Consider the following 13,037-nt stretch of genomic DNA (forward strand, 5'->3'; position numbering starts at 1 on the left):
ATTACCTGAAACAAAGCAATAGACAGGCTGCTAAAAAAAGAAAAAAAATATTACCAAACACCCAAAATGAAGTAGCAGAGAAAAACCACATTTCTCCCAAAATAAGCACTTATGCTTTCACCTTCTTGATATAACCAAAGATCTAAAAATAGTCACAGAACATAAAATCACTTGTGTCTTGAGCTGTTAGTTTAACTGCTTACATACTGAGCCTTCTAGCAAGAGTCATGTACTGTTATTAACCTTGGGAATAATACAGCATGAAAACCCACTCAGAATTTTAAAAATAACACTTGCAGAAAAATCTCTGTAGCGTAACTACTTCAAGTCTTAAAGCATTTAACCAAAATCATTAAAGATAATCTGACTTGTTTTAAATATGAGTAAAACAGAAGATCCTTGGGAGCTTCTGAACAGGAAGGATCCACAGACTTTTTTCTAAATGAATATTTTTTATGAGCAAGCAAAGGTCAGTCAGCAGTAAAAGAATGAAGCAGGCTGATTGTGACTTCGATAGGCTTAACATGTGGACCACAACACCCTAGCCTCTTTGCCTCTCTTTTTTTGCAAGTGACTCCATCAGGCAAATTAATCTTCTCACATCATTCAACAGTTTGAGACAAGATGTTTCAAGACACAAAATCAGGGCTCACGTCAGTGACTAAACAGTTCACCCAATAAAAACTGTTTTTATCTGGTCCCATTCCAAAGTGTTAACATGCTACGTACAGCACATGTCTTGTCCTTTATCCAAGGCACAATGTACCACCACTGAGTGACTGCATGGTAAGCCAACCAGTCTCATACTAGGTATCACCTTGGATTACAACTAAAGAAAGAGTTGGGGTTTTTTGGGGTTTTTTTTAAATCAAAAATCAGATAAACTGAGCAGAAGATCTGAAAAATGCAAAGAAGCCGCACTTTTATCAAGGTGAAAAAATGGGTGAAGCAAATTTGCTCCCAATATTTTGCCTTTCTCACACTAGCCTTTAAAAATCCAATTGCAAGCAGTAAATAAAACTCTTAATTTATAGCCCAGTATATAAAATCTCATGATTCCTCAAGATACAGAGTTGAATTTCTTAAATTTTTTTCAAACAAATCAGCTCAGGCAAAGTATACTGCAGCTAAAGTGTGGGTGTTTTTACAGAGCTTCGTTATGCTTTTTGAAACAAAAAGAAGTCCAGAATACATGAGAAACAAGAACTACAGCAGCTTCTTGTCATCCTGCCATATCAGGGCTAAAATTGTACAAACTCCTCCTTCAGTGGTAACAGTCTCACATTTAATACCTGGTCTTTAGTTAAGACTGCAAATATTCTGTTTGGATTGCTGATCTTGTAATGGTCTAAGGATGAAAGTAGAATGTAAGGTCATGTACCTTTTACTAAATTTGCTAAAACCAGAAGGCATATGAGGTAATATGAAGGGGGCAGCAATGTTATGTATGTGTTTTTTTAAAACTAGATCGACCACATGACCCTGCCACTCTCCCCAAGTCAGAAAACTGTCATTTATTACTGTGTTCTGTAGCATAATTTCATTTTTGTTTTGGATTAAGTTTTTAGACATAGAACTCTCACAACAGAGCTCATTTTGCAGAGCATTTATACGGAAAAGGCACCTTTCCTCCAAGAATCTTCTCACTTGCAACACAGGGTTGCACTATTCCTAGCTTCACTTTTTCATAGTTTAATTTCTTCTACAGTACAAGAACAATGTGCTGGTGACAGTAAACTTTTTCCCAAAAAACCCTCAACTATTCAGCCTCAACACTAAGTCATTATTCTGCATTTATGCCATGACAAATAGCATCCTTACTTTCTGAAATGTCACTGGGACTAAATCCAGAAGTGACAAAAACCTATAATGTTCTAATACGCTACATGTTTCACCAATTCAACACAGTAAAAAATCTGGAGGCTATGAAATTTCAGCCTTCACAAACTTGTCTTACCCTTCAGAATGAAAAAAAATTCAACATGCTTGGAAATACAATGGCTTTGGTATAAGCAAATACAAGGGTAGCAGGGAGGGATGGGGAATGAAAAAAAAATCTGTAAGTGCACAAATTTCATTAAGCATTAATTGCTCTCTGTAATATATTCTCAAGCACACACACAGAGTCAAGAAAGCACACTGGGAAAGTGAGGCCAAGTACAACAGCTTAAGTTAACTAATGAGATAATTAGAGGTCCAAAACAGGTTTAATACTAAAATCACTTACAATTGGGGTTTGTAAAGAAGGAGCAGTAACACTGATATGTAGCAATCCCAGCCTTGTTTCAAGCAGCTGCCTCTAACCATAATATAAGATAATCTTTGACAAATGCTGTCTACAGAGGAGACAAGGCCGCCATAAGACAAAACACAGACTTAAAAATTAATTAAATGCTACAACATTCTTTGGTTCTAGTCGTAGGTTCCCCACTCAGTCCACCATCCCTCCACCTCATTCCCTTCCAGACAATGGGTTTATTTCAGACTTGAGGTCAAATAATGAAATACCCTAGCAGGAAAAGTACCAAAAAAGTCATACAAGAAAAAAGATTCAGTCCTCTAAAAGAAGATCAATGATATACAGGGCATACTTCTTTAATTGCTTCATGATAAAACAGCAGCAGTTACAGTATTATTTAAACACTGCTTTTAAGTACAACTTCAAAAGGAGAAGCCAAATAGGATAAAACATTTTCTTTCAGCTGAGGAAACAGCAAATGGATTGTTTACAAACAATGTCTACAAAGTACAAAATACTGTGTTTGGAAATTGAAAGTTTCAGATCCAAAACTGAAACATTCAAAGAAGTTTGCAGGACATACTTAGTATATTCTGACATATTTTAATTGATGAATCCCTGCTTTCGTGAGTAACTGGAAGCAATAAAAGTGTTTCAACAAATGTGAAACCCAAGCACATTTTTATCACCAGATATTAATTTTGGTTTGATTTGCAGAAGTAGGAGGATACATGCTGAATCAGTTAGAATTCAAAGGTTTGCCTAATATGAATTCAAAAACTTGAATTAAGAATATATATTTTAAATCCCATATACAGGATAACTGAGTACTTCAAATTAGAAAAAGCTGTTCTAATTTTCCATTGTGGTAAGAGAGCACATCATGCATTTTAAATACATACTGAAGCTTTTCATACTCTTAATAACATTCTGTGTTCTTAAAATGTTGTAGTCAAATTCTTATCCAGGCCACTATAAAGAATACCACAGTTATAGTCTATACTTCTCTACCCACAGTAAGGGGATAGCAGCAAATTACAGTAAAATCTGGTGTTACATTTAGCTGTACAACACTACTAATTAGGGAGCAATTTCAACAATAAATATTTGGTTAAACTCTGCTTTGTCATCAGTGCAAGCAATTTAAGATGAAACTGATCTTTCAGAGAGTCTGGGTGGGGGGGGGTTTCTTTTGAGTCTATTTTTATTTTCTGTTTACCGAGCGTCTTTTTCCTATGAAACAGTTTTCCAGAGCTACTGCTCAGCAAACAGAAAACCACATAGACAATGTTAGAAGTAAAAGGGAAGACTCAAGCCTAGAGGACCATGCTCTCTTTAAACTGTCCTTAGCTAACCCTATTTTACTACTCAATGGCAAGATCTTCTAACAATGACCTTACAGAACACACAGGCTGCATGACTTAGTAAGAGTAAGGTAAGCTAAAAGACAGGTTTTATCACACGCTTCAGAAATAATACAGGGAGGAGAAACCAAGATACAGACAAATATAACCCCATGGTAGATACAATATCAAGTAAAACACCCAGTTAACCCTCTAGACACTGACAAGTCACCAGTTTTAAAAGAGAGGCTCTTCCTGTAATCTTTACAAGAACTCTCTAATGAGCTATGCTACTATTAATAAAAGCACTAAGAGATGAACAGTAGTAGCACCTTATTTCCTTTAGAAAAAAAATCCAATCAAAGAAATACATAAGCAAAATACTACTACCTGCTTCTGAGAATCCACAGAGACAATGTGTTTTTACACAAAAGACCAGCTTCACTGTAGTCAGGCCTTGAAAGGATCCCATACTTTAGTGCAGTCATGAAACATTATGCCATCAAAGGCAGCTGTGATGGGCACAGCAAAGGGTTGGCATCTGACATTCTCTTTTACAACACCAACTCACAGAGTTGTTGTAATGCAGTGTTTGTGTAGCGCCTCTAAGACATCAGACTACAGCAAAAAAACCTTTTCCCCCCCAAGTCTATTAAAATAAATAAACCCGCCTTCTTGCTGAGCTCACCCACCTGCAGTACACACAAGTCTATAATCTCATACTATACATGGAACATAATTTCCTCATTTCAATAGCCAAACAAGAGCTATTTTTTGATTACCCAATAGCAATTAATCAATATTCTATTGATATGGCCTTCACTTCATCTGTAAATCTTTACAAAGTTCTCAAAGACAAGGTGAAGTCTGTGGAGGAAATAAGTTACCAGTAAAACTACCTTCAGAGAAGAGTGCACACCACAAAGTTCTTAAGTAGAAGTCAAAATATTTACTGCATCATCTACATGTTCTTTTCTATATAATATCACAAAACTGACAACTCAAGGCATGTAAATTTATCACATCAATAGCTAAAGTAAATGAGAAGTTGAAACAGAACACAAAATGTTGCCTATTTAGTAAATCCATCCAATGAATCTTCTGATCCAAAGAAATAAACCACAAATTACCTTTCACTCCAGTAGGAATCTTGAAGGTTTGTAGAGTGAAATCGACTATGACAACTGGATAGCAGCACAATATCTTGCTTGCCTGTAAGGGAATAATTCAGAGTCACATTACATCAAAAAATTAACTCACCAAATAAATCAGAAAACCAGATAAGTGAAACTGAACAGTGCTGAAGCGATAAACATTTTGAAAATGCGAACACCCTGACAAAGAGGAAGAGAAAGAAGCCCCACACCCAATCATTTAACTTGCACTTTGATTTTTGTCTCTTAACAAAATAGAAGTGTGGCAGTTTATCTTAAAGTCTAACACCCTTAAAGTTTAAAGTAGTCTGCTTTCAAAATAGAAAGCCAGAAATAACCCCTTACAATGCAGTTTGACATCTTGTATAGTCCAGACTACAAAAATCAGACGCTTCCACATCCCCTTTTCTTGCTCCCATCCTCCTTCTTGTGTCCACCCATTGTGTGAGTACACAATGAGCAGTTTTCCAACCCTGCTTTTCTTGAGTTAATTTTGCTTGCAATGAGGAACACAGCCCACCTTCCCTTTTCTCACTCCCCCCTACTTAAGGCCAATTCCAGAATGAAACCAGTTTGACTTAGTACATCCTCCCAGGAAAGCATTCAACCTCGCTTTAGAAATATCTAGTGGCAAATATGTAACACACTACAGTCTTCAGTAAAATGACTTTTAACCTACTGAAACTTGCATGCAGTAAACTAAAATATAGAAAACTTCCTCTTTCAAAAATTAGAATAGAGCTACACATTACAGACACAACTATTAAAAATGTAAACCATTTAGATCCTTTTTCTACCAGTGAATACTTTCATAGCTGTCATCCATGTAACAGGTATACCCACCATCATTTAATTTTGGTCCCTCCCTTTCTAATCCTAAAATAGATCAATTAGATCAGTCTTTAATACTAAAACATGCTTCCCAGATTAATGCCAAAAGAAAATGCCAGTTCAAAAAGGAACTCCACAACCACCAACTACAGATTTTTTTTCCCTTTGTCATATATTTTAAACATTGTTTATAAGCCTAGTTTGATTTTTTGAACATCAGCTTTAAGAGAACATATGTCCAAATTATTTATCACAGCCCACAATGCCTTCTTAACATGTCTGTACTTCCCAGAACACTTTTCAATCCTCCACCTATGTCCCACATTCTTCATCTTTAAAGGCATGTCTTGGGACCTGGTCCTATGAAAAATGAACGTTTTGCCTATATCCACACTCAAAAACAGATTTAGATATTGGCTACTAGAAGTAATACAGTTATTCTTCAGGTTACCTTCCCTAAATGAGAGCTCCTCAGTGCTGCCACTGAATCCCCAGTAAGACATCAGGAAGCCAAACTAGCTTCAGAACATTACCTGTATTGGCCCTTGAATCTAAAAAAAAAGTTATGAATTGACTGCAGTTACTGGAAAATTATCCAAGTAGAAGTGGAACAAAAGGTCTATTTCCACATGAATGAAGCCTGGAAGCTTATTCCACACAGCCCTGGATGTTAAAAAGTTTCAACTCCCCCTCTTCTCCACTATCAACAAATGTGCAGAGAGAATACACATATTTCTGAAAGTCTTGTCTAGGCCATTTAATTATATTTTTTTCAATGCAAGCTCATCTGCCACAGGTACAAACTGTTGATAGAAATTTTTGAGATCAATAACCTCAGAAAACACTGAAGGGAAGGTCATTTTCTAAGCCCAAAGGTAATGAAACTCAGCAGGATGTTGCAATTTAGGCAAAAGAAAGCAGCTCAGCTTCCCACCAAGAGGTCAACAGCAGACAGAAAGCAGCGTGGCCAGCAGAAACGGAAACTTGAAAGGGAGGAGAGCAGAAGCTGAAGCAGAGTGCTTCTGCTGAATGGCCTTCCAGGGCCACTGCTGCATAACCCAGGGTGCCACCAAACTGCTTCTGTTCTGCAACTGGCTGGCACTGTAGCTTAGGGATTCAGTTTTTCTGCTGTTCAAAACATGATGCTAAAGGACACAGCTTTTCTTTTAGCTAGTCTCTGAAAGAAACATCTTCTCATTTCAACCTCTGCAGGACTGTATACACACAAGTTGATGAAAATTTGCTGAAGGCTAAGTGTAGAACCGTGCTTTTTGCATTTCACTAATACTCTGGAAGCACCCATGACAGCAGACAGAAAAGAAGGCTATAAAGCTAAGAAAATGAACACATGTGCCTTAAAGCAAATATAGAATATATAATTTTAAATAAAAACTGGTATTGGAGAGCTTTACAAGAAGTAAAACCCACACCAAATCAACTGCTGGCCAGTTATTACTGGTATCAAAGCACCTTAAGTTTACTTGAGCTGGCTGTTACTTGCTCTATAGCAGTGATTTTTTTGGAAGGTGGAAATCATAATCATTAAGCTGACAAACCCTCAAAACAACTCCCTTGATGTCAATCAGCAATCCTTCTAGCCATACACATGTGCGGACAACACTATTAACATCAAAAGGGATTAAGTTCAACTCAGTGGAATCTTTACTTGTGAAAGAACGCTGCGCACTAAAAAAATGTTACCACGGTGTTAATTGCTCTTTTGAGTGCATTCATACTTCAGAGTACTGTAATCAAAGCTTTACAAAAGAACAATAATAGGAAAAGAACTTCGGACCTAAATTTATAAATAACAAATTTTTTTTTTAAAGCTCTCCATGTATAATGCTCAGAGGCTAGGTCCTCACATCTTGAAAGGGGGCCTTATTTTAAAGCAGTAGACACAAACCCTATAAGAGGATTCTACACTTATTTTTACCCTAATCTTGAAGAGAAGGGAAATGAGCGATGTGAAATCTTCCTCGATTTCACCCCCTATCTGATTCTTGGCAAACAGCGTCAGTGCGGGGGCCTATTTAGCTCATTTTTCTGCAGTTGCTAACTTAGAGACGAAAGAAAGGAACAGCCCAAGATGCAAACAGATGAAGTTATCAGGAGGAGAGGAATGGTGCTCCGGGAGGAAGGAAATTAGGAAACCAACCGCTTCTCTTCAAGCGGCATTCACGCGACGGGTGCGGGAAAGGCACCAACAGCCATCGGGACATATTTTTCCGGGAAAAAACACGCCTTCTCTTCTGGCCCCGAACCAGGCGGGCGAGCCAAGAGCGCGGCGGATGCGGGCACAGCAGCGACCGCGGGAGCCCGTGCAGCGCCGGCCGGGGTGCCCCAAGCTGCGGCCGGAGGCGGCGGGCGCGGCACTGCCCGTGCTGGCGGCCCCGCGAGGGAGGCTTGGAACCGAGCAGCGAGGAGCGGCCCCGCACGGCTCGCCTCGCCGGGACCAGCGCCCAAGGCTGCGGGAAAAGGAGGGAGGGAGGAGCCAGCCCCGCCAGCCGATCCGCCGCCCGCCCGGGGCGGAGGGGCTGCGGCTCGGAGCCGCTCGCCCCCGCCGCCCCCGGACGCGCGTCCTCGGGGCCGCTGCCGCCCCCTGCCGGCCGCGGCGCTGACAGCCCCCATCCGCCCGCCCCGCTGCCGCTCGGGGCCAGCACAGAAGGAGGGAAGGAAGAAGGGAGGGGGCAGCTCTACACGATCAGCCGGGCCGGCCCCGCCCGCAGCCTCCGCATCCCGCGGCAAGCGGAGCGGACCAGTGAAAACGGCGACGGATACGCGGCAAAGCGGCCCCCAGCGCACCGCCAGCGCAGCGCCACGGTTGCCCGACCCCCTCCTCCCCGCCATCCCCCGCTCCCCACTGCCGGCGTAAGTCGCGCTCCCTCGGGACCGCTCCCGCTGGTACCTGCCGCTCGAACGGCCGCCGGCGCCCGCACGCTCCCGAAGTTCCCGGCCGCGGCCGTCAGCCCAGCCCGGGAGAAAACCCCGCCGGCCCCGCCCCCCGGCCAATCCGCGCCCCGCCCGCCCCCGCGCCCCGCCCCCGTCCCTTCCCGGTCTAGATGCGCTGGCCGCGCCCCCGCACTCTCCGCGTCGCCATTGGCTGGCGCAGTCGTCAATCTCTGCGGGCAGCGCTTCGCCCCCGCCCGCTCTTCCTGGGCCGTTTCCAGCGGCCGCTGCCCGTCGGGGGTGCGGTTCTATCTTGGGGCCGGGACGGGCTTCAGGAGCGTTGTCGCAGCGTGGGCATCGCACTGGAGAGACACGGTCCGGCGGCGCCGCTGGCGATCCATGGCCCCGGGAGAGTCGGGGCAGGGCGCCGGTCGTGCGCGCGGTGCGGTGCCGCTGTCCCGCGGCGTCTCCAAGTGGAATGAGCTCCTGCGGCACCGCGGGCTGCGCGGGCGCGGAGCGGAGGCGGTGACCCCTCCCGGCTCTCCGCAGCCCTCGGCAGGTGCCGCCTCCAGGCGGGCCCCCGCGCGCGGGTGAAACGGACACGCCAGCGGGAACCCGCGGGATCCCCGCGGTGGCGGGGCTGGAGCGACCCTCCCGTGCCGGGAGGTGGAGGGTCGGAACTGGCGCGGCCTGCGGATAGCATCAGCACTTGTGGGGACCTGGTCGAGAAGAGGCAGCCAGGGGCTTCAGTGTCCTGCTGAGGGACAACGGGAGTGAGGTGAAATGAGAGCGTCAGGCAGGGTGTAAGGAAAAAGTTACTCATGCTGCGGACAGCTGTGTGCCGTGGGAGTGGGTTCCTCAGGGATTTCCATTCCCAAGCAGATGCAGTCCTGAGCAACCTGGACTGACCACGTAGCTGGCCTTGCTGTTGAGCTGGAGGTTAAGTGAGAGGCCTCCTTGCAAACTGCATTTTCTGACGGGGGTTGGCTTTCACTTGCCTGAGGTGTTTGGATATGTGTGTGGATTCTGAGTGCTAAAAGGCCTGGACGTGAAAAACTGATTGCAACCACTGCGCTGCACAGGCTGCAGGCCCTGGGAGTGCTATGGAAACAGGAAATTATTTACAGTGTGTGCAGTCATGCTGCACATAATCCAGCACATAATATATGTTGTATGTACAAGTTCATCCCTTTCATGCATTATAACCTAAAGTTAACCACAAATTTCTCGCCTAGCCTTCATGTGTACCCGGCCATGCCTTTTTTTGTAGTACACAGAATAGATTTTTCTACTTTGGAGCAGAGCTGTGTAGTAAAATGAGGCATTTTATATGTAATCCCTGGAAAATTCTAGGAAAATTAGAAGGCAGGGAACAGGATCATGACTGAGGTTGCTGACTGTTTCTTACAGAATTCTGAAAAAATTTGTAAGACACCAAGTTTTCTTTCTCAAAAATCTCTGTGTGATGCCGTGTAACACATAGCTTTAATCTGATTTTTTGTGAAGAGGTTGAAGGATGTGTTTTCACAATGCCATTCTTAAGATGCTGGGGTTTCATAGGGTAGCCTGCTAGTGAAAATTAAGTCAACAGGCAATACACCATGTATTCTACATGTTTCATAATGACCAACGTCAAGAAATCAAGTCCTATTTGACACCAATTAATATTTTTTTCTTAAATCTTAGTGCTTCAGAAGCAAAAGCAACCATGCAGCTCATAGGAGAGCTCTTAAAGGACATGAATGTAAGCAGAGAGAAGCAATGAGTTGGCAATGAACAGAGAGCAGGCACTATTAGGTATCTGTGCTTAATTCCACATGTTCATTCTGCATCCACTATAAGAGGTTAGGAACCAGTAATTAAAGAAGGAATTATAATGCATATGCACAAGCAGTTTTAATTTGTTCCAGCTATATTGCTTGATGTTGTAATCTTCATGTTTTATGTATTACACTGCATAATTTAAATAAAGCTGATGAATTATTTTTAGTATCTCTTGCTCCACATTCAAAAACAGCATTAAAAAAGCCTTTTGACTCTTTCAAAGAGGAGTTGGAGTATCATTTCTCTTTTTCAGGAAAGCCAGTCACTGGGGTTTTTAATTTGATACAGCAGATGCTACAATTACCACAGCACTACTGGGTACAATTACCACAGCACTACTGGGTTAGGGTTTTACCTCTAGATGCTTTCTATATGCAGAATGTACTCTAAAACTCTGATCTTTTCTGGTTCATTCCTCAGATGCTCTAATATCACTAAGCATGAAGAATGATTGTAGAATATGTGCCAGTTTCTCAAGAAAATAACACGGCAGCTTCCCATGCATGCCTAAAACCAGTAAGTACTACTGGAAAAGACTTGGTGCAACAGAAGACATTTGGTCTCTGCTGCTTTCAGAGACTTCCTAAGTTTGCACCATCCCAGCTGCTGTCATTGCCAGTATTTGTGTGGCTGCCAGTCTTTAATACCATTGGCCTGAGCAAATGTAATTGACACATTACTAAAACCAACTGCCTCTGCAACAATATTGTCTTCATTAAGGTTTCCAATGTTGCTGAAACCACTGGAAATGCCTGCAATGAACTTTCCCTATATTAGAAAATTCAGGAAGACTTCAAAGGAACTGCTTCTTTTTTCCTCTTTCCTCAGGAAGACTTGGAGATTTCTGCTCAGAATCCCAGTTAGAGGTACCTCCCAGAGCTTTATTACACTCATATTTCTTCTCTCATTGGTTTTAGGCCATTTGTTTCTGGAGAAATCTGCTGCCTTATGGCAAACATTGCTTCTCTGATCTACAGTTTTGGAAGAGTAAATAGCCTGGCAGTTTCATTAAATTAAAAATCTATGTTGCTTTTCTTTAAACAACACAAAATGTAATACATGTTTTGGTGTGTGCTTTTCCTGAATTTCTATTGCAGGACAAACACGTCCTAAAGAGAAGAAGGATGTAGAGAATTTCTTAAGCAGAGTAATGGAACATCTGGGTGTCCAAATAAAGTCTGTGTCATTCTGTTTGCAGCATGGCAGGCGGTGATTTTCATAGTCCTCTGATTTTCACAGAATGGGTGAAGTTCAACACAGTGTCTTATCCAACCTCCCTGGTCAAGCAGGGTCATCCTAGTGCTCATTGCACAGGATATTTCGTGAATATCTATTGAAGGAGATTCCACAACCACCCTCACTGTAAAGAATTTTTCCTCATATTCAAATGGAGCACACAACATTTTTGGAACACGTACTCTGCTGTACTAGCACTAAAGAAAAGTCATTAATGTAGTTTCAAATATTTTCCTCGATCCCCTTTCCACATCTCTGAGTTTATATCTAAATTTTGTGTAAGTGCCACAGTGATAAGAACTGTTACCAATCTGTTGTTGCACTCAATATGCAAAATTTCTTTAAAGCGCTGATAAAACCTACACTCTGTTTAAGGGATAGAAAGGCTGCAGCGTAGGAACTGCTGCCTATGGACTATAAATCTGTAGTCAAAATGCCTCTTTGCACAACTCTAGAGCCACTTTGCTTCTTGGCTTTACCTAAATGACACTTTTATAATATTCATTCTGTAGTCTCCACATTAATCTGTTGGCACAACCATGAGCACTGTCTGTTACAAAAGAAAATAAGGGAAACATATCAATTTCTAATTATAAACTTTGTGATGTTAACAGAAAACAAGACATAAGGGAAAATACTTATACTGCCTTCTTGCATGTAAAGATGTCTCCTTTTTAGAGATTTTGAAGGAAAAATGAATGAGAAAAAGACCCCAGAAATAGCTGAAGTAAACAAAAGAAAACTGCCTAATCTATTCCCATTAAAATAATATAACTGCTTTAGTTACACTTAGTTAGTTATATTTAGTGACTAACTTTAGTTACTCAGCAACATCATTGTGGTTTCTAAGTAGATTCCTGAGTGGTTCCTAAGATGAGTAGATTCCTGAGTGGTCTGGAAGCTGGTCCTGAAAATTGTCTCTCCTTCTTCCATAAATTTTTCTTGTAGATGGGAACAAGCTTCTAGGAGGCTGCTTTCTGGAAAGGAAATGCATTTTTTGCCCAGATGTTTGCTGGCAAGACTCCTGGCATTCAGCAAGGTTCCAAGGCATGGTATCAATGGCTGAAAATATCTTCCATAATGAATAGAAAGTATGCTGCAGCATAAAAATGCACATTGAGAGAAGATCATTTTACCTGCAATTTTACGGTGATAAAAAAGCATAATTGATGAAGACACTTATCATGGACACTATTTTCAACCTGTTGGCACAGGAGACTTTATGTGCCCAGTAATATCATTTGTATGCAGTGTCTGGAGCTCAAAGTTACACACTTTATGCACATGAATGATGTGAAAGGTACCCTTTGGCACCCCAGGAGTGGAAGCTGCCACTACATTTGATAGCTGGTCAAGGAATGCCTCTTCTGAATGGTACTTTTTTAATGTGTGATTTTGCTTTGTGCTTCTGGCAGTAGAACAGTGCAGTGGATTATCTCTGGCCCCAGATTTGACACATAAGATACAGCCCAAAACAAGAGACAAGTTATACTGCTGCAGTGTGAAGGCATGAGTTTTCTC

At 42.1% G+C, this 13,037-nt stretch overlaps 1 protein-coding gene across 6 annotated transcripts in view; it reads right to left on the reverse strand.

Moving 5' to 3' along the window:
- Nucleotides 1-8,517, reverse strand: part of EPB41L2 (erythrocyte membrane protein band 4.1 like 2) — a 108,357-nt gene extending 99,840 nt beyond the window's left edge. For 5 of the 6 annotated variants that reach the window (XM_084201505.1, XM_084201508.1, XM_084201506.1 and 2 more), the window contains exons 1-2: nucleotides 8,476-8,517; nucleotides 4,713-4,794 (exon numbers count right to left, since the gene is read on the reverse strand). The gene's annotated coding sequence lies outside the window, so the exon portion shown is untranslated. The remainder of the gene's footprint in view (nucleotides 1-4,712; nucleotides 4,795-8,475) is intronic. The other variant, XM_084201504.1, reaches the window with a different exon arrangement.
- Nucleotides 8,518-13,037: the final 4,520 nt, after the last annotated feature.

This window comes from Fringilla coelebs, assembly GCF_963513975.1.
Source record: "Fringilla coelebs genome assembly, chromosome: 3".
In the NCBI taxonomy this organism is placed as follows: Eukaryota; Metazoa; Chordata; class Aves; order Passeriformes; family Fringillidae; genus Fringilla; species Fringilla coelebs.